At 45.3% G+C, this 23778-nt stretch overlaps 1 protein-coding gene across 2 annotated transcripts in view; it reads left to right on the top strand.

Moving 5' to 3' along the window:
- The window catches only part of CngA (Cyclic nucleotide-gated ion channel subunit A), a 344600-nt gene that overhangs the window by 216596 nt on the left and 104226 nt on the right, over positions 1–23778 (top strand). The gene's annotated exons all lie outside the window — the stretch shown is intronic.

The following is a 23778-nucleotide window of genomic DNA, read 5'->3' as shown; positions in this document are numbered from 1 at the left end:
GAGAAACACTTTTCACACGTATAAGAATTGTTTATGTGCTATAGGAAACGGCTGAGATTTCAATCTTTTTGAAGGTCAACTGCAATATTAATGCAACGCAGCTGAGATGCACCTACGTGTGTCTTGTGCTTTTATTTCGATCTGTGGATGATGAGATTTTGTTAGTTCTATGGAAGAAATTAATTCGCTGAATAATCAGCTGAATAATTCGTAGGAGAAAGATATCGGTATTTACGGAGACTGCCTCGCACGAGCGTGCATTTCCATTCTGTTTTCTTCGTCTGCGGCTCGTAGTTCCCGAAAGTTTCCTTCTTGCTTTCCTGCACAGCACACGAAGAATCATTGAGCAAGCTTAACCGACACGCTTCTCATTCCCTTTTCTCCTGTTTTTCATTCGGCCGATGTACACACCGATCCCTTCTTCCCGCCTGGAAGGTCTTCTCGTCCCCCTTTTGGGACGTCGTGCGAAAGAAGCGGCCGAGAACGCCAGTTGGCACCGGCATTTCCACCTCGCATCAGTCGTCTCCAAAGGCTCACGCCTCCGACTCCCCAGCCCTGTGTCTTTACCCTGAGGTCCCTTCCACGACGTTTCTTAGTGCGTGGCTTGGCTGTTCACTTTATCTTTGTCGTTTCCTTGTCTAGCGACTTCTCCAGGCGTCTAGTTTCCCTTTCTTTGCGTCGAACGCGCACACACCCCTCTCATGTCCCCCTTTGCTGGATTTTCGCTCTTTGTGCTGCGACAGGCGGGCAGCTAAAGACACTGCTTGCGGTTTGTGTTCTTTGCGGGACCAACAAAAGGCTTTGCATTGTGTATGGAAGTCTCCTTCACATAGTGGGTGAACATTTACGGCTCTCTGCCCATCTACAAAATGACCTGCGTTTTTTCTTCATGTTTCGCTGCCATTGGCCTCCGCCTTAGTGATGCTAGAGCGGCACTTTAGACCAGCTCCGAGTAACAGTTCGCGGTACAAAATATCTATGAGATAGCACTTCGGCAGTTGTGTTGTATGTTTCAGAGCAATTCTGCTTTTCTTGCAGTGTTATTATTTATTTTGAGCTATTTTTGTGACATTGTGACGCGATTCTCGATAAGTTCAGCATGGAATTTTTGCACACTAGGTGTATTTCCTTTCACAGATTCTCAAATCCAATCAGCCTTGGTGTCGAGCTGTCTCAAAAGTGTCGAATAAATTGGTTTATAAGGGCTTGCAGGATTTTATAGCTAGTTTCAAGCTAAGTCCAGATGTTTATGTTCTCACGTTTGCTGAGTTTTTACCATGATGCACGGACAGCGAGTGCATGTGTTGTAAAAAAGAAAATACTATTAATACATTGATCCTTCTGCCCCAATTAACGTCTGACTGGAAAACGGGATCAAGTGCTGAGCGTTTAGGGCAAGTCAGGCTGTTGGCCTTTTCCGTTTACTGCAGTCATTTTGGTCAAAACTTCAACATTCGCTTCGTCGTCTAGCTCAAAAGCGCGTCACTGAGAACAAACAGGCAGTTATTACCTATCGCTTGCTGTTTGCAGCCGCTCCAGACTTCACTGCTCGCTGCTGAAGGGTTGCTGAATTCTTTTCCACGTGCCGGCATAGAACCCAGAAGCGCGAATTACAGCTGTTCCTCAGCATGAGCTAGGCTTATAATACGAAAGGCAGAGCGGATCGAAGCCTACTAAAATAGCCTGCGTGGGATAAGAAAGCAAATGCCATTCCCTTGTTCGCAAGCTGAGCTATTTTTGTTAAAGCCGAAGTACGATCTCACAACAGAAGTGGCAAAAAAACAAAAAAAAAACTACCAAAGATGATAATAAATGGTGACTGCAAAACCTCCGTGACGTGTGTATTTTTAATTGTTTTTCGTACCATCCTAGCTTTCTTGGTTCACCCTTTTCATTGAAGGACAGCAATACACGCGTCAAATTTTAACTGCAAAGAACAATCAGCAGCACGCACAATATGGCATCATGTGCATTTGCTGCATGAATAATGTCATGTGGTGGTAAAGACGGGCATGACGTGTGAATAAGTCTTAGAAAGCAAAAAATTTTATGCGCGAAAGTTGTTTCTACAATGGGAATCCAGTAACCTGGCGGCGGTGACAGCTATGCTTGCACGATTCGCAGTCGTCGAAACTGCCACAGTTCTCGACAGTGTGCCGTGTAGCCCTGACCGATGGCTTTCCAGATGATCCACCGGCGCCTTTACTTACGGCACTATATAAGCGTCGTTAACTTTCGTACAGTAGCGCTCATCGACACATGCTCGGTCAAGTGCGCAGGCTTCTGTGGAACTTATAAGTCACACTGTTTACTTAGCAAACGGTGTTTTTTTCTTTACCAAGCTATTCAACATTAACATAATACATTTGTTCGAATGATTTGTCTTCTTAGCCGATTCTTCATATGTCGCTCTCTTTCCTTCTTTGGTGCCGTATAGACTTCCTTCATCTGCGAAAACTTTAAGCTGTCTATTAGCGAAAAGCTACTAGCTGAGCTTGTCACCTTAGGCAGGCTTTAATTATCGCAGGAAAGTAGCGCAGTCAAGGATTAGCCAACCTGATTTCTTATCATGCGGTGCACTGGAACCGGCGCATGCTTCACTTGAAATTCGCCACAGAAAAACTCCTCTTTCCGTTGGCAAGGGCTAGTTTATCTGCGCGGACAATAACACGGCCACGTGTCACAATACGGTCGTGACCACTTCGAAGGAAACCTTTAGCCGCTTAAGTGCCGCTTCCGAGTAGTCTGCCACACGCAGGACGCGGTTGCTGCAATCTGCTTTGGGGGAGAGGTGAGCTATGGGAATGCCACACTCGATGTGAAAACAAGTGCTTTGCCGCCTATACACTGCAAAGAAAATAGCAGCTTAACAAAGCCGTATGAGTTTACGCCCCTCTTGCGAGAATAGCACTTTACCCCATTTCATTTTTTGTTGGCATTGACAGATTGCTACTGGAATCGCTTGATGTGACGGGAAGCCCAAATAAACAACGCTTAAGCCCCTCCCCCCCCCCCCCCCCCCTCCGAAAAAAAAAGGAACAGAAAAAGGCAGAATGAAAACACAGGGCCGAAATAACGAGAGCTGGGGAAGACAGAAACACTAGTTTTAGTCTGGTAATCGTCGAAAAGAATTCGGATCGATGCTAAGCTAATTAGCGGCCCCGCTAGTTTCTTTTATTCAGGGGGAGGCTACTAGCGCGGATTTGATTTAGCCCAGCTTGCACCAGCTTGAGTGTGTGTTAAACCTATTGTCTTCGGCGCGGGCCGAGGACTGACGTCAGTGGCCAGAAGTGCTGGTATTTTCACACAATTCACCTGGGAGGGAAAAACAGGAATTTTTTGTTGTTTATTGTGTTTTCTGCTTTTATTAATGGCTGATGAATGTGATCCCACCAAAAAAAAAAAAAAGAAGTTTAAACAATATGCTTTGCTTTGAACGCCTCGTTTCGTCACAGACCAGGATGGATTATTCTTATTAAGGCAGTAATATTTATTCCTATGTTAGGAACTTAAGCCGACCGGTATTCATTTTATTTTCCTTCAAGCATGGAATACTGCTTTTTTTCGGTCTCAAAGCACTCCTCTTCATCAGTCATATAGGTGAGGTGCGTTTCCAGATTCAGCGCAGAGGCTCATGGGTAAGTCGTCTGCTACCGCTACTTCCGGTTCCAAATTTCTCCCCCTACCCGCTTGCTTCACAGCAGTCGCTGTGTTAATTCGCTTCTTACACTAATTTATTTTCACTGCAACACCGCTGATTGTATTGCATCGTCGCAAGACCAACTAGACGTCAGCTCTGTCCTGCTTCGTAGCGTTTCTTCGCATGAAGTACAACCAAAATAGTGCAAACGGTAGGAGGTTTTCTATGCGTATGCAGTGCGATGTGTTGAGACGCGCTGTGCGCGCGGTTGCATGTGTGGATAGTCTGCTAGCCCACTGACAGCTTTTACACCCTTTGAGGCAAATACATCTATCGTTTGCTAAACTGTGCAAGCCCAACCTTCGTTGTGTTCGTGGTGCAGCAAAAAAAAAAAACAACAAACTAATATATAATGAGCAACGCGTTAAAATAGTTCAACCGCGCACACAGTCGACTGCCGTGCATACGCCGAACAGCCAGCCTATGCTGGCAATATTAGAATCCACGAGAAAACACTCTTACCTTTCATTATTGTTAATTTCTGCACTCAGGACGTGTTCATAAGCAGCACGCGCTGATCTTACGGTGATGCTGTGCAATACGCAATGTCGCAGCACAAACAGATTAGCGAATAAACAATGCCCGAATGCACGGCAATTGCAATGCAGAAGGCATTGCGTGGAAGAAATTTGGAACCGGAAGTAGCTGGCAGACGATTTTTTCATGGTTGCTTGCATTCACTTGGGAAACGCACCTCACCCATTGCTTCTCTTAACTCGACAACACTGCTGGCGATGTTATAACGTGAAGCCCAAACAAGGATACAAAAGTGTTATTGTTTTGACTTAATTAATAAACATTCAGCTCAAACCGCAGCCAACTGAAGGAACTGTTTTACCAGTTTCAAATAACTAATTTCATCTTCAATTTATTTCGTCATCTCTGATAAGTCACTCCTTCCGGTGAAACATACCTAGGGGTATGGGTCACCGGATGCAGTTCCTGGAAGCAGTTCGCCCGAATGCGCTCATAATGCCGCTTGCATAGAGTCACTCTCGCAGAGAGTCACTCTATGCTTGCATGCATTATGCGCCCGACGCCCCGCAAAACTCGCTGACTGGTGCCGGTACTGACTGAGGGCAGAGCTCGACGACGTGTTTTACACGCCTCACGACTGTTATCGGCTATAACGTATTTTGAACGAAACTGTGAGGTGCTTGTGCGATGAATTGACGCGGCATGTTTGCTCCATGCGGACCATGGACAATGGGATGGCTAGCGCCGGCGCCGTGACCAGACTGGCCTTGCCTAGGACTGGCCGCTTGCTTTCTTCCCCCCCCCCCCCCCCCCCCCCTCCACCACTCAATATTTTCTTCACGCATGACGTCAGGAGGAAATTAAATAGAAACGAAATTAATCGCTTGAAAATAATGCTCCTGGTGCGTCAGGAGCTTGGCGGCAAAAGGCATCGCAAGCAGTAACGTCAAGTTGCTTCTATATTTGACCAAGAACAGTAAACATTCAAAGGGAAGGCTAGAGAGTTTGACCACAGGAACAGCCCACTTTTGCTACACTCTATTGGGGGGAGAGAGAAACAGTGGCAACAAGGGGGAGAGAGAAGGAGGCAAACAGTTCAAGACGGAAGCGAAAAGGGCTCCTTTGTCAAACGCGCATCAGCCTCAGGAAACGAGGCAGTTCCCGGCAAGTTTTACGTCTGGCGATCACAGGGGGCATAGTGGAAAATGTCTGCTCTCCCGTAGCGGGTGGGTGTCAAGAGTGTCAAGTTGTCCTTATTGTCGCCTCTTAAGCGAAGACATCCATTCCATCGTGTGGAATGGGTGTCAAGTCATATGAACAGCTTTTTTTTTTTTCGCACAAAGCAGAGGGCACGCACAAAGTGTAAGCTCAGTTTTCTCATGCGCCGCAGTTACAAGGCTGTCGGCCCTACCGATTACGAACGAGTGATGGTGTTCACAGGAGCAAAGAACTGAAACTATTACTCGGACTAGAGAGCTGTAATCATCTGCTCTATCTCAAAACCATCAATTCGCGCGGAAATCAGATCAGCCGAGTAAGCCCCACGCGAAAGTGCTGCATGTGAACATGGCAGCGGATACGACTGGAGAGACACAGGGGCCCATCGCTACGGTGTTATGAATTTAGGCGCAGATCATATGTTCTAATCTGTGAAGTGGCTGCAAGCTAGTCCTCATCAATTTGAAGGCAACTCTCTCTCTCTCAAGAGAATTTTATTGGACCCCATGGTTACACGATAAGGGACCACAGTCCCTCAAAAAATACAAGAGTACAGTTCGCGACTAGTGTCACTCGATTACGGAAAAGCGATCACTCAAGACACGACGGCGACTCCTGTCGCCCTGCAAACAAGAGTCATTCACTGCACGTAATAATGTCCACAGTGTCCATAATGTCCGGATGCCGCGGGGGAAGCACGCTTCCTACCTAAATAAGAAACGCGCAACAACACCGCGCACTGCACACACTCAATAAGGCAGGAGCCGTACGGTCACGCGGCCCCTGTCGACGGCGATGAAGCGAGTGCTCCAACGCCGAAGGAACTCTTCCTCGGGGAGCATCACTCGGTCCAGGCACGCCTGTTGGAAGAGGCGCGCCCGAAACCGCTGGAGCAGGGGGAACATGGCTCGCTGCGGTCGGCCCTGTAGAGACGCGACGCCACGCTGGCGCCACAACACAAAAGCGCCCACACAAAGGAGCAAGCGCACAAAAAAGTCCCGCGGTCTAGTGCGCGCGTCGAGAGTTACAAAAAACATGCGGGACAAAAGTCTCCAAAAAGTGCGCGCCACGACGCACTCGAACATGGCGTGCTCGAGGGTCAACTCTACGTGTCGGTGTATTATTGCTTGTTTGTTTTAGGGGTAAATCTTATTGAGCAAACGCCGTTGTTCTATCTGCTCCCAGAAACAGCCCTGATTAAACGCAGTGCTGATGTAAATAAAATTGAGAGTTGCGCTAGATATCAGGCAGTGATTTCTCGTGCCGGAGGCGCTGGCGATCAGAGAATAAGCGCTTCATTAGAAAGAATGCACTCCGCTCATGCAGGAGATTAGACATGGTCGTCGAACGTCTAAAAAACTTCTTGTCGTGCAGTGTTCGGTGTCGTCGCAGCATAGAACTATGGCTAGAGCTTGTGTACTGGCAGAAAAGAAGACTTCGTTTGCTTCCTAAAAATAACAAATGAAGAGCAGGGTAACCGAGCGGTATAGAATTGGTTAGCCCAGTGCTTGAGAGCCCTAATTTAGGATATGCAGGCCCCAGTGATGCGACGTGCTCATCTATGACATTTAAAACAGGGCTAGGGCGACGGGTCGGCGTTTTCCCTACGTAGCGCACCAGGATTCTGTTCAATTATTAAAGCATCACAACGGCTGAAGGAATAAATGCTTAAACAGTGAAGATCAACACAAAATGTCGTTGCTTCAAATCTCTGGTTGCTTTTCTGCAACCTAATATGGGCGCATAAATAAGCCGAACAAATGAAACAAATAAGACATCTTAAACCCGTTTTATATTGTGTTTGCCACAGGTAGGCCACGCGCGGCGCTCTTTCGGCCACGAAGTGAAACGCCCAATTACTAGTCTGGCTAATTTATTTTCCGTTTCACTGATGTCCGCTTGAATGGAATTCCCAGAATAAAAAAATATACAACATGAATTAAGAGCATTGAGTAATTTGTGACTTCTCTTTTTTTTTTTTTTTTGCTTGGACCAAAAACATTAACCATGCTCGAATCTCCTGCGCTGTCTTGTCCTGTCTTATGTCGTGCTGATGAAACCGCGCGTACTCGCTAAACCTAGCAACTTTCCAAATACACAAGCAATTTTTAAAATCCACCAAATAATTATCCTCGAAGCAAATCTCGCCGGAGCTGCTTCAATCTACAGGCGTACAAAAGGACCGGAGTAATCTGTGCAAAAAGGGAGCCCGAAAGTCAACTGCTAGTAAAAAAGATTCAGGAAAACAAAAAAAAAATAATGAAGTAGACGCCGAGACGGGCATTGACGAAGGTGGTCCGAGTTGCGCAACAGCAGATAAGCCGTACAAAATGAAGAAATTTAGAGGAATCAAATCGAAAGCAGTGCGAGCTTCGGTAGTACCGCTTAAGGATGCAGTAGAAGGCCGAGGACACAAAGTGGAAAGGAGGAAAACAAGCCGTTGAGATTAGCCCGCTCTGCTTCTCCCGAGCCAAGGACGCCATCGCAAAACTTCTCACCAGCTTTCCTCCGTCGGTGCTGGGACTTTTGTTGGTAGTCCCAGTGTTCTCATTTTGTTTTGGCCGACGCAAAAGCCGCCTCTGCTCAGGCTGTGTTAGTTTCGCGACTCATCTCTGCTGCTGGCTAGAGCAATGACCTCGACTGTTTGTCTGGGGTTCTTCTGGCCTGGAAGGAGTCGGAATTGTAGAAAGAAAAAGCGCGGAACCAAGAATGAACGAGAGAGAAGAAATCAGAGAAGGGTTTCAAGATTGGTTTCGTCAGATGTTCGGTGCGATTGAAGCGACTAGTGCTTTGAGGGAGTAACTGTGCCCTTGTCCCCACCCGGGATTCCCGACAGGCTGTTTTTATCACGGGCAGTAATCACCGTGGGAGGCTTCGTGTGCCGTTCATTAGACGCTGCTTCAATGCTCCCGTGGAGAGCGAAATTGAACGGCTACGCTGGGATCGCGTCGCAATATGTCGGAGTCATTTAGCAGAAAGAAAATCCAGCTTGCGCTGGAGAACTGAGAACAACGCAAAAAAAAAAACTGATTTCGCTCGTACGGAAATGTCGGTGACCGTTACATGTCTTCCTGTTTTAGGCAGCGTGAATTGAGAACTATTTTCGCCTTCCCTGATGTATGAAAATGGATTAAAAGCCGTTGCTGCGGAGCTTTATTTTATAACCTATACGGCTACTGAAATAAACGGAGTGTGAAAAAGGTTTGTATTATCATGTATTACAGCTCCGGACTAAAATGCGAATCTATGCATTCAATTTTGCGAGCACCTGGCATGGTTCGCGATTTCACTGCAGAGGTCAACTGTACCGCATCTTCGCCGACTCCTTACACATCGACGCCGCACTGTGTTTAAAACGAAGAAAAAGTGCAAGCGTCCAACGCTGCTCGATGTTTCTTGAGGCCATACTTGAAAGTCTGACCTACGTATATGGACAGGGATTCTGAACGTGATTAGATGGTATGGTATCGTATGGTATCGTATGGTATGGTATGGTATGGTATGGTATGGTATGGTATGGTATGGTATGGTATGGTATGGTATGGTATGGTATGGTATGGTATGGTATGGTATGGTATGGTATGGTATGGTATGGTATGGTATGGCAAAGTTTAACTTACTCAACACGCACAGGGGCTACCAGGGACGCCATAGAAGAGAACTCCGGGCTAATTCCGTTTGCCTAAGGTCTTTTAACAAGCAGTGAAATAACGTCAAGGCATTTTGCATTTCGTTGCAAACTAAATGCGGGATCCGCGGCCTGAATTTTATTCCGCAACCTTGGACTCAACACTCTAACGGCAATGCCACCGAGCCACAAAGAAAAAAAGGTTGTAGTGGTTTCTTGGTTTATTGGGGTTTAAAGTCCCAAAGCGACTCAGGCTATGAGGGACACCGTAGTGAAGGGCTCCGGAAATTTCGACCACCTGGGATTCTTTAAAGTGCACTGACATCGCACAGCAGTACGAAGTTACCTATAGATGCAGCATAGAAGTTTATTCAAATCAAAATCAGTGACAACAGGAGGAGTGACGTTCCGTAAAAGCCCGGCATGAGTGCTTGAGCATTATTTACGTCCAAAGTAAGGCTGTTAAAAAGGTATCTGTTAAACTGCCATTTCTCTAATGTAATACATTATACTTGATTAGGTTAGCTGTGCCATTCATAGCTGGTAAGAATTATATCGAAGATTTTAGTGTATATTTAAGCGCCACGAAATTATGCCGTCCGTCAGTGGGCCAAAAAAATGTCAGTGCTGCAGAATTTACAAGTGACCTTGTAGTTACATGAATCGCCCGACATAGAATGGATTGCAACTTAGGAGCACACTTCAGTATCAGAATGCGTTTCTCTGCAATGTGCTTACGGTGTACATACAAGTGGGAGATTTAAACAATTCATGAAACGTCAAAAACGCACCACAAAATGTATTATGAAGGTTGCCAGCATCCTTTACTAGTGAACATTGTCATTTAAAATTTTCAGCTGAACATCTGGTTGTCCTAAGCTTAATATACACAATGAGCAGCGAGCAAAGATAAAGCGAAATATGTCAAAGCTACAGTTAATTCGTAGCCTTTTAATACTTCTTCCTAGTTTAGCCGTCACATTGTCAATAAACGTCAAATACAAGTGGTCCCCTGCAGGAAATAAAGAGGGGAGAATTTTACGGCTGCTTCAAGCCATAAAACACTTATGTAAAGACTTTGATTGTGGCACATCAGCGCTTGGAAAATCAGCAAAAAAATATAACTGCATGGCATATACAGTGATAAACGGTACAGAAGCCATCAAGCAAGCGCCATTCTTATTCCATTAGAAAATTTCACAATAGCACAATATTTCACCTTTTATACTGCCCTCTCTTTTGTGAGGCATTATGTTTGCGATCCCCGGTGGGCGCAGGCATTATTGCAGACTACCGCTATATCTTGCGTGATTTAAAGTAGCTTTAAAACTTATAGTAATCTTTTCAAGGCTAGACGGCGAAAAATTTACGCACGCTAAACTTCACTGGCGGAATTTACTGTCGAAAAAATAACGATTTAAGGCATGTTAAGCGGCTTGAAAACATTGTAGTGTTTTAATTTACACTCTACTTGACCTTTCTTTCACAGCTACCCCACAGTTCTAACTCCACAAAGTTACTGATAAAACATGAGTGAAAAGTTCCACTTTTGTTCTCCCTGTACATTAGATGTAATGTTTAATCGACCATTTTTAAATCTGCATGAATTTCTTTGCGCTGCAGGCAAGCTGCTGTTCGGTAGGGCATTATTTTTTTGCAGTTCAATAATACAGATCAGCTAATGAGAAGGGAGCTCTCCGTCAGTATCTGCGTGAGCATCCAGGCTTTCATTTCGGTGGCAATGCAGTCTCACCTGTCGCGAATAGCGGCACAGCGGCCCCTCGTGTCCAGCGAAGCCTTTGTTCCTCAGTACCGAGAAATTCGGAAGTTCATTCGCTGTTCTTGTGCTATTTGCGACAACAGTAGTTGGCACTACCTACCCTCGGAAACTGCCTATCTATCAGGCTCCGCCAGTCTAGTATGAAGTTAAGTTCACCTGCTCCTACTGTTGGGAACGCTTATGTTGTTGTCTGGCGTTCCCCTCCGGCCTACCGTCTTCCTTCATACTTGCCAGCTAAGGGCACCCGCTAATAGAGTTTACCACGTTTTCACTCCCGGTTCTCGCCGTCATACCATCTTCTAAGGGCCTTTCCATGATATGCTCATTGTTACTAGACGTTGGTGCATAGGCTTACTCTGCATTATATTTGTGCATCCTAGTGGAGGTTCGCTAAAAGGTTAGTGATATCACATCTTAAGTTGCAAATGAGGAATTGAACTTCAGCAGTGCATGTATTGAGGAACAGCGATAGCCCTTAGCCTATCAGGACAGAGAAAGTATTGAGTAAATAGTAAAGGTAGTGAAGCCGTGGTTGTCAAAGTGTCATGGGGAGTGCAGGATGTACAAAACGTAGCCTCTGCTTGCGCATGGTAGGGCAATTTGAGAGGAGCAAGAAGTGTTTTTGCTCTCCAGTCGACTCAGCTCGGTCCATAATAGTGATTAGGATAGCTCTCTAAAGCCGTTGTTTTTTCATATTCCGCCACCCGTGTCATACTTTATACAGAACAAAAAGAAGTCCAGATTGAAGAGATGCCGACACAACCCCAATTTTAATGTCGGCTCCGTGTGTTCGTTTATTTACATTTTATATTTCATGAAAATAAATGGCCAAGAATATGCACTGCAGAAAAATACACCTTAGCTTGTTCAGCATTTAGCCGCGATGTCTTTGTTTCCGGAAACGGCTTGGGAATGTCTTGCGGGAGCTCTCATTTCAGTGGAAGACTTGAAGAACTTGTGTTCGGCTTGAAGCATTATCCTTTTGTGTCTATGATTCCTTATCTAGATATTGAATTCTCTCGTTCTGGATGTTTACGATCTGCAACGATCGATTTTTTATATGTTATTAACCTTAACAGCTTTTATTTTTTTACTATGGTTCCTAGGTGCTGAAGCCGGGAAATTGCAAGAGTGTTAGGTCTCAATTTATGGACAGGTCTGCTCTTATTAAGCAACACGGGGGGCGGAAAGTGTTAACAGGGGTCGTTTCAGGGGGTCGTGTCAGTAGCATAGAGAAAGACTTACCCCTGTTTGCAGTGAAGATGAAAAATACGTGACGTTTATATTTCAGTAATGGTGTGCATGTACATTTCTTACACAAAGTACATCACGTATCCTTCGGTATAAGTCATTTTACCATCGCCGTAGGCGGGGGCACTGTATGCCCCAACCGATTTAAGACGAGGAGTCTGTTGCTTATTTTATAGATATTATATGAAGCTTCGCATGATCAGTGACTCTTAGGTAAGACATGTATGCGCAGATGAGTTTAAACTTCTCGCAACCTGGACTAAGGCTTTGTTTTGCGCAGCGTTCTCTCCTTTTCGCAAACAAGCTCGTAACTTAGCGCTGAAACCCCACTGATCTTTCTCTGAAGGCTATATTCTAGGGCTCCTTTAATATGTTTGAAAGAAACTAACGCCGCTGACACTGAACACTTTATTCAGTGCTTCTGTATAAACTGGTGTTCACAGTTGAAGACTTGTGCACTTAACTCAAACCGCATCTGTACTCGTGTGTGGCACTGCTTCACTAAAACTTACTCACACCTGCAGTTCATTAAAGTACGCCCCACACACTAACAGCCCGTTGCCGGAGGGCACTGGAAAGGCCGCCCATTGAAAGGAATATGTCTGCTGTTTTTGTTTTCTATTTTTAACCTTTTTTCTTTAACATGCGACTCTGAAGAGCGGCGAATTGTTCACTTTCTCGAGCACATCATAGCCCTATATTTTTGCACTTTAATTTAGTGACCCTCTGTGAGCCTTTCCAGCCTTACGGACCTTTGCACAATTCAGGCAGTGCCGCCTTATTCAGAGCCGTGGCGAATGAAGTCTTGAAGCCGGCACTCGAACCGCACGCTCGAGCCACTCGCGAGCATGGTCACGCAGCAAGCCATTACCAGACGAAAGCAGCGCTCTCATACCGTTTCATTTAAGGCTGTCCTTGGCATTTACTTCTGGCCTTGTATGAGATAGGGCTGTCACCAAGGGATCGTACACACGCGTCTTTGGAACACGTGCGTCTTCAACAGCTTGTATTACTGGCGGTCTAATATACCCTGCTCAATTTTTGCATTAAAAGCTCGCAGACGACAGCGTCTGGATTTTCGCGCAAAGAACTTTGATAGACTGAAGACCGACTCAGGTACTAGTGTTGCTCTAACTACAGCAAACTAGATACACCGATAACAAAAACACGAAAAAGATTCCACTAGAACTTGATCGGATATTAGCCACACCGATGTGTGAAGATTGTTTACACTCATTGTTTACACTCCTGAAGGAAGTAACTTGTTTACTGAAGTGGGTGTAGTTTGTGAGCCTTCTTAGGAGCAGCGCTTGAAAAGTTGAATAACAGTACAGGCTGGGCGTTTGCTGCTTGTTTTAACTAAATCTTTTCAGAACATTTTTTTTAATTCTTTATGAGGCTGTTTACGTTGTAGCGGTGGCGAGTCAGTGATGATTTATAACATTAGTGAATTCCGTGCTCAGATTTAAACTAACAAACAGCTACACGAAAAATAAAAATAAATAAAAAGCGAACGCACTGGAATTGAATGTTGCCCGAGCGGGTTCTTTTGGTCAACTTTTCGCAGGATAAAGCTGGCCGTTCAGAAGACATCGCAGTTACTGAATCACAGCTCGCAAATGAAGGGCGAACCTCACTAAAAAAAACAACATTTGCCATGCTCTTATACAAGACCTTGATTAAAATCATATACAGCGTTGCTTGCTCGGAGCGAGCACGTGTTATTACTTATGCACTGTTTTGTTACCATGAAAACAATAGCGCAGGGAGGAAAGTCATACAAAACACACTAAATTTCCGTCCCGCCGCTCTTCCTCTACCACATCCTTCCAACGTCCGCCTCGTGGCAGGGTAACAGGAAAGTGCGCGCTAAACAAAATTAGCCCGAATGTAATCCTGCTTGTCGCCGTTCCCGAAGCCCCGTGCTAAGCGGAAGTGTCACGGCCGCGAGCCGCCGCGTTTTAAACCGGACAGACTAAATAGGAAAGGAAACGCTGCTGCAGCTGACAATGTTTGTGGACAGTTAATCCGCGAAGACTAGCGAGAGCGTGAATATGCCGAAGTGCGGTGGCTTAGGGCGCACTCGCATGCATGTCCATCGAGAGCGGCACGTGCGTTGATTTCGGGACGTTGATTGCTTGCTTAGCAGAGAAGCGATCCGCTTACGGGCCGAGCCGTTTTAAATCATGTGATAATTAACTTTTTGTTTTCTTTTGTGAAGGAACAAAATAACAGTATCTCGAAAGCTGCGGATACAGGATTTGTGCTCCGCAAAGCTACCGATCGTCTGACGCTGAAACACTTCGGCGCCATCGACATAAAAAAAAATTGTACCGTTCTTCTACGAAACATTATATTTTAAATATCTTGAGTTTAAATCTTTATTGCTCTTAGAACGAAATGCTTAATTTATAAATTTAGGAATTCGAGTTCTAACTAGTACTGGAACGATAGACGAGGAGCAGAATAGGAGTTTAAAGGTTTTGCTGCAGGGAAAGGAAAGAATGAAGGATATGAGTGATAATTTCGACAGCCGAGTTACAACAGCTCCAGTAGAAAGACCAGCACCTGGGAGTTCAAAAAAAGTCGTTAATCACCACAGTATGGAGCCGGCGTACGCTTTCTTTAATTCATCGTGACTGGCAAGCTGGCAGGCGCTTTTATTAGAGTTGTTGCGAGGTATCGTTATCGGTTCTTCGCTGTTGCAGCGAACAGGCCACACTAAGTAGCCACATAATATCTGTAAATTTAAACTTCTCCACCATGAAGTGCAGCCTTCATTTAGGCTCCTGATCCACGTCTCTGATTTTACCGAGACTCTAGACTACAATTTATCACCGCCTGTCGTTGAACGCTGCACTTTTTCACTTTTTTTTTTTGCGTGAAAAGGTGGTATTTCTTGCTCGAAAATGTGCTCAAAATCTGGTTCAAACTTGAGAAAAACCCGTCATGACGGCGAAATCTTAACACGAGCATTAACTGAGGAAGTTGCATTGATTAAAAAAGTCCGAGCAGTTAAAGTATATTACATTGCAAGGGACGCAATATGTTTCGGCGGCAGTAAACGCTGTGTACGCTCTTCATTTGACATTACTGAGACAAACATGACAATAGCTAAAAATCAGTCATCCGCAGTCTGCTCACTTAGCGGTTGCAAACTTTTTAGTGTACTCTATTGGCAGCTATAGTATTGGTGAGTGTTTTAGGCAGATAAGCGAGGCACACCCAATGTCACATTAAATTTTCCGCCCGGTATTGTGTGTTTAAACAAAAGAAGCAAGGAGTTGTGGCGCAACGCCTATTTAAAAAGAGTGTCATACTTCCCACGTCCCATACACTATGTGTAAGCTACAAACAATCGCGTGCGAATTAAGTTACAAACCGCGCCGCACCTCACAAAACCGAAGCACATTAGCACCAGACGTGGCGGTCTAAGGCTTATATATGGTCGTATGCTGAAGCGATGACTCCACTGGAGCAAATGGGTTGCAGTTGAGCATTATAACCCATTCCAGTGTCGTCCTGTTTGCAACGAGCGGCTCCTGTAGGGTACGTACGAGGGGTCCTAAATCAATGGCTACCAGAGGAAGATAATTCAGCTGTGTCGGATTCCTCACTGCGAAAGACGTGTTCTGAATCACAATGAGCCGTATATTTCGCAATACCAGCAGGCTCTCCGTGCATATCATCGTTTTGCGACAATTGTTTCAGTCATATCTAATACCCTATAATAAGCTACATTTTAACAAAGACTTCTGAAAATTGTTTCGTTCGTTTTACATAGCGTTTCGGTGAAACAGAAGCAATTACGCTTAAAGGAGTACGTTACACTTTATGTAGCTGCAGGTCGCTGTTTCAGTCGTAAGAGTGAACGTGGCCATAACCTAAGCGGAGGCAACGGTTTTATTGCCATAGTCCCCGATGTGCCCTATGGTTATGCTTCGCCTTCCAGGCACAAAGATTAGGGAATCGCGTGCAATTGGACACACTTAGCAGACACTCTCTTGGTTCCCTGTTGGGGTTACGACCAGGGCCTGGCCTCAAAGTGCCACACGCCATACCTCCCCCCCCCCCCCCCCCACCTTCCCTATTGTTCGCTTCACTTAAGTGCGAATCCTGAAGAGGCGGATAAGACGCGCTGGCTGAAATCACTTTTCTTCCTTTGATTGCACTGACAGCGACAGCGTCACCGTTGGTGAAAATTTCGACCGATAAATGTAAGAGCAACGAAGAACCGAACTCCTGTGATCACTCATAAACGCTGAGGATAGACAGGCCTCACCGCGCTCACCGGCTAGTTTTGTGGCATCATCTTCACTTTTCAGGCTATTGGTATGCGCCGACACTAAGAAACCGAACACGCATGCATTGAACCATCGCCCCTTGTATTATTGATGCCAGTCACGTCATCCTAAAGCGGCGATGCATATCCTTTCCTGCCCCTCTGTCTTGGTTTCCCCTGTTCACTAGTTTTTCGGTTAATCTCAGCTCAGGCTGGTCACGTAGGGTGCCGCCGTATTGCACAGCGTCGCGAAGGCTGTAGGAGTGCCGAGTGGCGCTACAGCACCGGAGTTTAACTGGAGGCCCTTAAAGGGGTCCAGGCGGAGCGCGCCATACTGTTGATAAAAGGTGACCAAGTCGCCTGCACCGCCCTCATTGATAAGTGGATGATTTGAGAGGAAGCAAAAATAAAATTCATAATACAGGAGGCGCTGGTTGGACTTTCCTAAAACATTTCCTAAGGCATGCTATGTCTCTAATTATAGATGGAGTCTTTCACTCACTTTTTCACCTCCTTTGCCCATTCCCAAAAAGGGCGGGGAGGGGGGGGGGGGGGATGGTTGTAGGGATGTGGTTAGAGCATCCTCTAAAAATGAGACACTAACAGCGTACTTCATCACGTCAAAGACCTCCTCTTCATCTCTTACTGTGCTGTTCATGTAGGGTTCATGATAACTGTAGCCACTACTCTTCCGAAGATATATGCTAACGTTTCAGGTAAGTTTAACTCTCGCCGCATTGTTGCTTTGCTACAGGTGAGTTGTTTTCTTCACGCTAACGCTATGAAACGTTTTCCAAGTTGCTGATGAAAGAAGGAAGACAAAATAAATTTAGGGTTACTTTACTTCCTTGAACTAAAGGAAAAATAAAAAACAATTATTACATATTACAGTTGCACATTTTTTTGCAGTGCGGATGATGCGCGCTAGCAGGTTTTCCGTTGTGTTTTTGTGAAAATAGCCTGCCGTCTTTCGGGTTAGGCTTGGAGCTCGGAAGCTTGAGAGCGGCCCTTCAGTCGTTCTTTCTAACAAGAAAAATTTTCCACAACCACCTTTACTTAGGTGTTTGCAAGCGCTTTACGTTCAGCCTCGGCCCATTCCTCCCACCTCGAATGCATATGTGAACTCGACATTTGCAACTCTTGCGCCTCTTTCCTGCTTGCAAGCCTCGCCGCTCTTTACGCGGCGTATCCTTCCCTCGAGCTCCTGTGCGACGTTCTTCCTCCATGCAGCTAACGAGAGCTTCACTCGGATATGGCAGCTCCGCCACACTCTGTGTCGACGCTGACACGCTGCTCCATGATGTATGTTATTGACCCAGTGTCTGCAAAAGCGGCGCTGGTTCCGCCTCGCTCATCTTTGCATTTGCACCTGCGCTCCAACCGGCTTATGTGCGCACGGTAGAAGTTGACTTCCACTAGTACGCAAATGCCGGGAACCTTTGTCTTAAAAGGTAGTGCCCTAAAACCATGCGTGTGCGGGTCTCTGACCGTGCATGCAGTATAGCCGCGAATCTTTGTAGTGTTTGTTTGTTCATTTAGACATCCTTATATGGAAACTTATAGTCGTAGTCGATTAACCAGTCGCAACTTTAAAATGTGCTATGCGGCTGTTTATGTCCTGCTTAGCCTGATAGCCGCTGATATAAGGAAATAGAAATAAAAAAAAGGGCAAAAGGATTGTTCGAGAAAAACCACGGCAGGATAGTATTCTGAGCATCCGCCTCGCATGCGGGAGGTGTGGCGTTCGATCCTCAGGGCCGCCTGGTACCCAATGGTTATAGACCTCTCTATCGTGTGAGGGGGATGTCAAAACGACCCCTCTTTGGGCTGTTGCAAACCGGCTTCGCTGACGCTTCCACTGCGCTAGCGCACAGTGCATACACCAGTCCTGCGAGCATTGTGGCGACGCCCAGGGAGCCCTCAATGGAAAGGTCTATAAATGGGTAGAAGCATTCTTCCGTTCTGGGGCTCGCCTTATTTGCGGGAAGTGCAGGGGAAGCGGTTCTTTGACCCGATCTCGTTCGAGCATTAGAGGACTTTTTTTTTTTTTAGCGTGAACTAGGGACAGCCCTACAGCTGCAACACATGCATTATGAACTGCCAAAAAGAAGCTGTGGGCAGCAATTAGGGGCTTTCTGTAGCTTTCTATGACTTCTGTTTCGCTCATTAGAGTGGTCTATTTGCACAGATTTTTCTTCAAAAGCACGCGATAGGTAATTAGAGATAGGAATGGGATCTGCTACCGAATTTAAGCGCCGTGACTGCGATTACGTAGCGCCGTATATGATTACGTGGAAGCCAATTTTCTTCTAATTTGGGCGGGGCTAAAATGCGACCACAGCTGTGAGGCTTCCAGCGGACGATATCAACGGTTTCTAACCAGCGGAATAATCTCACTGCTCCCTGATCATCAGTATATTCTCAAGCATCCGCTTGTCAGAATGTTTCTTTCTAGCGGTGAAAAATGTTCAGCAGTAATTAACTTGTTATGGTGGAAAGAACTGCTCATTCCTTTCGTTTTGCTCTCGAATAACCGGTGAAATTTTTATTCCCATCGAATCAGTGTTTTATTCTTCACACGTAACACTAAAGGGAGTTTAATATAGCTTTGTTACTTATTTCTAGAAAAAAGGCGTTCAACACAGTCACCTGTCGTTCAGTCAGAGAACTAATGACCAGGATTTTTTTTTTTTAATTCGCACGCGGAAGAAGCAGCGAGTACATAACGCAAGCCGTCCGGCGACTGACGCTAGCTGTAGTGGGCATGTTCATTGAGGACGAGCTCATTGAATCGAAACCACTCACTTCGTACAGGAGTTCGTTACCATGCTATACAGGACTTTATTGCTCCATATTTAATTCAGTTTTTTTATCAATTCTTCGTGCTGTAAGAGGATTGGAAAGATCTAGAGATACTGCACTAACGCAACGTAGGAGCCGATTGTTCCACCCCGCTATGTACTGAAGGTCAAGAAAAATATCCATCCCAACGCACAGCCACCGCATGAGCGGAAAGGACGCTGAAATCGATATAAAGGGAAAATGGTTCCACATCTTGTCATGCAAATATATGGGACTTTCACTGCAATGCTTCGTTTTCACCCTTTTATTATTTTGCTTCAGCGTCGGCATGCTAGTGCTTACATATCTGCGTTCGCTGCTGCTTAAGTCGGGCTATAACGTCCTAGCATAATAAATCGCAAGCACACGGAACAAAGTGCCCCAACAAGACTCAACATCGGCAGAAATTTTATGCTGACTACTTTATTTTGTGCGAGAACGATTACTTAGCATATCGGCTTTATCTTTGCACGTTGTGCAACTTGTGTCCCCAACACCGAGGAGAGAAAATGAACGAGGTGGCGGAATGTGTGTTAAGACCGGGCCAGGTGCAGCGAGCAATTTCCGGCCTGGCAGGAAATAAGAGAGCAGGCGCAGACAGAAACTGGGAAGGAAATAAGGTTGGAGTTGTGAGTACTGAGAAACAGAATGAAAAAGACAAAACCCGGTTACAAAACACCGTTTGTGCTGGGTGATGGGAAACTGTTTGAAGGATAATAATGAGAGCTGGTTTCAACACATCCGCAAAGCAGCGTGCTGTCTGCGAAGAAAATAATACCTTCGTGCGAAACCGGCTGGGGCGATTGGGATCAAAAAAAAAGGTTCTAAGCGCCCTAGTTTACCACCGGCAAATGCTTGAACGCGTGTTGACAACGGAGGTAGGAATAGCCTCTTTTGAAATATTTTTTGAAATATTCGTTGTACTTTAAATTAACAAAATAAATATAAAAGTGCACAAAGCGCAGTACGGTGCGTGATGAAGCAATATTCTTAAATCCTTATAACTAGAGCTTGAGAGGAAACTCTGTGCAATAATTCAGTGAGGGAAGATTTGCAGCCAACTTTTAACGGACCTTGCTGCCGCCAGTTCTTTTATAACTTTTATAAACATTGGTCAGTTAAGTATGTTTGATGGCTCTGAAGGTGTGGCGTAGAGAATTCTTCACGGGCTTTAGATGTATCTGATGAAGCTAAACTGCGTAAGCTCCGTTTGTTTATTTTGTTCGAAGAAACAAATTTGCTCATAAAAAGGAGGACTTGTAAGACCTGCGGACATGAAAGAGATGTTGCTAAATTATATTTCGTTAAAATAAGCAAAACAGAACAACAACAACAGAGAAATGGAAAAGCGATGTGCTGCTTTCCCAGAAACATTTCTTTGAAAAACAGGAATTTTATGCATGTTTGAACAAGGGCTTTTTCACCATTAAATCCCTCTGCCAAGGGCGTGCAATGGTGATCTGGCAGCATGAAATATAAGCATTGACTCAATTTGCCTCTGACGCGCTTTTCTGGTACTAAATGACTAAAGTCAATATATTTGGCTGCGCGCACAGCTGAGCAAGTTGGTACTGTGCACTGAAAAAAAAAGTGCATCGAAATGGATAATGCATGGAAGACCCACAGGATTTAGGCTGAGTCGAAATTGGGTGCAGCAGATTACCTTTCCCTTTTCTCTTGTTTCACATGTTTGGGGAATTCGTTTGAAGTCTTCCAATGGACCGATACCCGCGTTTTCATTCACAACCACGGAGACACACGTTGTAATTAGCCTATGACACTAACCTTCATACCCTTCGAATAGATGGGCTCTACATTCTTCTTGTTGGTGGTCCCTCTCTACAGGACTTTTCTTTTTTTTTCCTGTTTGTCCTAGCTGGGTCAGTAAAGGCGAATGCGGTTAACTCCTCAGACCCGCTCTACTTTGTATGTGCTCGTACTGTACGGTTATACTGCAGTCAACTACAGCGCAGCATGCGAGGTTCTACGAACAGCCTTCAGCTGCCGCAACGTATTTGCTGCTTGTGATGCGCTAGCATTAGAACCTTCAACTCTGTCCATCCATCGGAAGCCTCGATTGACAAATGTAAAAGTGGAAAGAGAAGTCCCCCTTTCCACTTTCGAAGTACAGCGGAGGGAGAGGAAAAATGGGAGAGGGAAGACGAAAAGAGGGTTCGGAGGCAACGGATGGTGGATGGTGAGATTTTAAAGGGACTGAGGCGGGCCACGCGGTAATTGGCGGACTGCAGCGTACCAGCTACCCGCACCAATAACATTGATCGTCTTGTAGAGCGGTTTATTGGCACGTTCAAGCTCCGGCGACGAAGACCCTGGCGCAAGAAGTCTAGGAACCAGCGAGGCGAGGGACCGGCACACAAGCGGCAGTTCTCCAGCACGAGCCTGCTACGGGCGGCGCTAGCGCTTCTATAATTTTTTTATGCCATCTGAATAACATCTATTCTTAGAATGCCGCGGGCTACTTCCGACCACAAGAAAGTGGCCGGACATTTTCTGTCATTCTGCGAGCTGGTACTCTTTGAGCATATAGTTTCATCCCGTGTTTACCTAAATACTTATTATCTGGCTTGCAGAAGGTTAGGTCAAGGGTTCAAGACAAAGTTTTCAGGGCGGTCGTCTTGAGACGCGTGCAAAGGCAAATAACCCAACGACTATCGCTGCCGCACGTTGGTAGTGGAAGTGCAAGAACGGTTTTTCTCCTAACACCATCCTTAGTCCAGGTTATCCGCGTCATCTGCCGTCCAGTCGCATGATAAGGTGGGGTGGGGAGTAGCACGATTTGATGGCGATGCTGAAACGAGACTTCTCGAAAAAACACCCCTGGATGCTCAGCACGCCAGTTTTTTTTGTCTGTGGCCTAGATAAGCCCATCAATTTACCCGAGAATTTTGCGTCAGAAAACGCATCGGGGAGTTCATGTGACGTCATGAAGTACCGTTCATGACGTTATGAAGTGTCCGCATTTTCTTAGCGTTGGCGTCTCCATTTCCTGACAAGCCGCATTAGTCCTGACACACTCGCTCCGAGGAAATTTTCAGGCTGTTCCTCCATGCGGAAAGGTGGAAGCCTTGTCACATTTACAGTTGTGTAGTGGTGGCAGGACCTTCTCTTGCTGTACCATCTCGAAATGACACGCCACTGACCACTTAAGGGAACAGGGCAAGCTAAATAAATAATAAAAAAACAGATTGTTTTTTCGTGATATGAAATTTTTGCTTTCCTTGAAAAAAGGTGCAATATCTCATATGCGTGGAAACAATTTTTTTTTACCCCAAAAACGACATTTAAAAAAAAAAAAAACATTGTTGTGGCCAACCATGCCCATTTTACACCTGTGAGCATTGTGTAGCTCTCCTGCGATAAGAAAAAATAACAAAACAGGTGCACTAATTTTCTCGGGGCTTAGAGGAGTTATCAGTGCTCATCTGGTAACAACGTAAAGCTTGCTAACATTTAGTTTTAAGTTTTTAGACTCTGTGCGACTGGGCTGAAGCACGTTGCTTACTCTTGCAAGCGACTTCAATGCGTTTCACGGAGCAATATCGATTTGTTTCTCGCTGTGAGCCTCGAGATTGATAGTCAGCGGAGTAAATAACGTCAAAGAATTTGCTCTACAAGCACTTATTCAGCGCTAATTAGCCTACATTAACCATCATTCTGTTGAATTCTGGCAATACCGCCTGATGCATGGCACAGCGTTTATATGATGGCTAGTCTACCAGGAGTAGTTATTCTGCAAAACTCTCCCAGTACGCACTGCACTAAGATGAGCAAAAGGTGCCTTACTGACCTTTACCTTACCTACCTACCTTTAGAGGTGGCTGGTTGAGGCTGACGGCAATGACTTAACTTTGTGCTACACAGCACATCACAAAGGAGGCCCGCAAATCAAGGTAGCAAATAAGCAAGAAAAATAATTATTGGGCAGGCGTCCACCTGAGGAATCGCATATTGAAATCGTATATCAACTTCATTTTTTAATGTAATGTTGTAATGAAGCTCTTTTTTTTTCACTTAAAAGCCAATTTTCTTGAAACATAATTTATTTCAACTGGCTTTTTTTCCTCTGGAATGACTAACGATAGGAGCATTATTTTTGTCCTGTACCTAACAAATACAAGGAAGAGTCTACTGACCTAGGATTATGCAAAATAATGCAGCAACTGTTGTTTCGCAGGTTGTTCGTTGCCCATTTCGGCTTGAAAATTTGGAGTGTCTACAAAACGAACGAACAAAAATTAACAAACCTCTAATAAACAATATTCTAGTTGAGTAAGGACAGGACGGGAAGATGAATAAAGTGTTACCATTCAGAACGCTTTAACCCTAATAGAGCGTGCGAAAAGGGGTCTGAAACATCGGCTAAATGCATGAGAGGCACAAAGTCTACCCTGCCTCCTTATGGAGACCGCTTCACTCCAGACGAAGCATAATGCAACCCGGATAACCTTACTCTCGACTACTGAAGAGATATCCCAGTGCCTGTCGACTTCGTCTCGAAAAAAAGAAATGATTCTAGTTTGAATTGAAATCTATTTCTATGCGTTTGTCCTCTCTTATATGACTCTAGATGTGGCTGTCAA

This window comes from Amblyomma mixtum, chromosome 1 (genome assembly GCF_055824585.1).
Source record: "Amblyomma mixtum isolate Tamu chromosome 1, ASM5582458v1, whole genome shotgun sequence".
Lineage (NCBI taxonomy): Eukaryota > Metazoa > Arthropoda > Arachnida > Ixodida > Ixodidae > Amblyomma > Amblyomma mixtum.
Note: the sequence above shows the minus strand (reverse complement) of the source record. Positions and strands in the feature narration are given on the sequence as shown.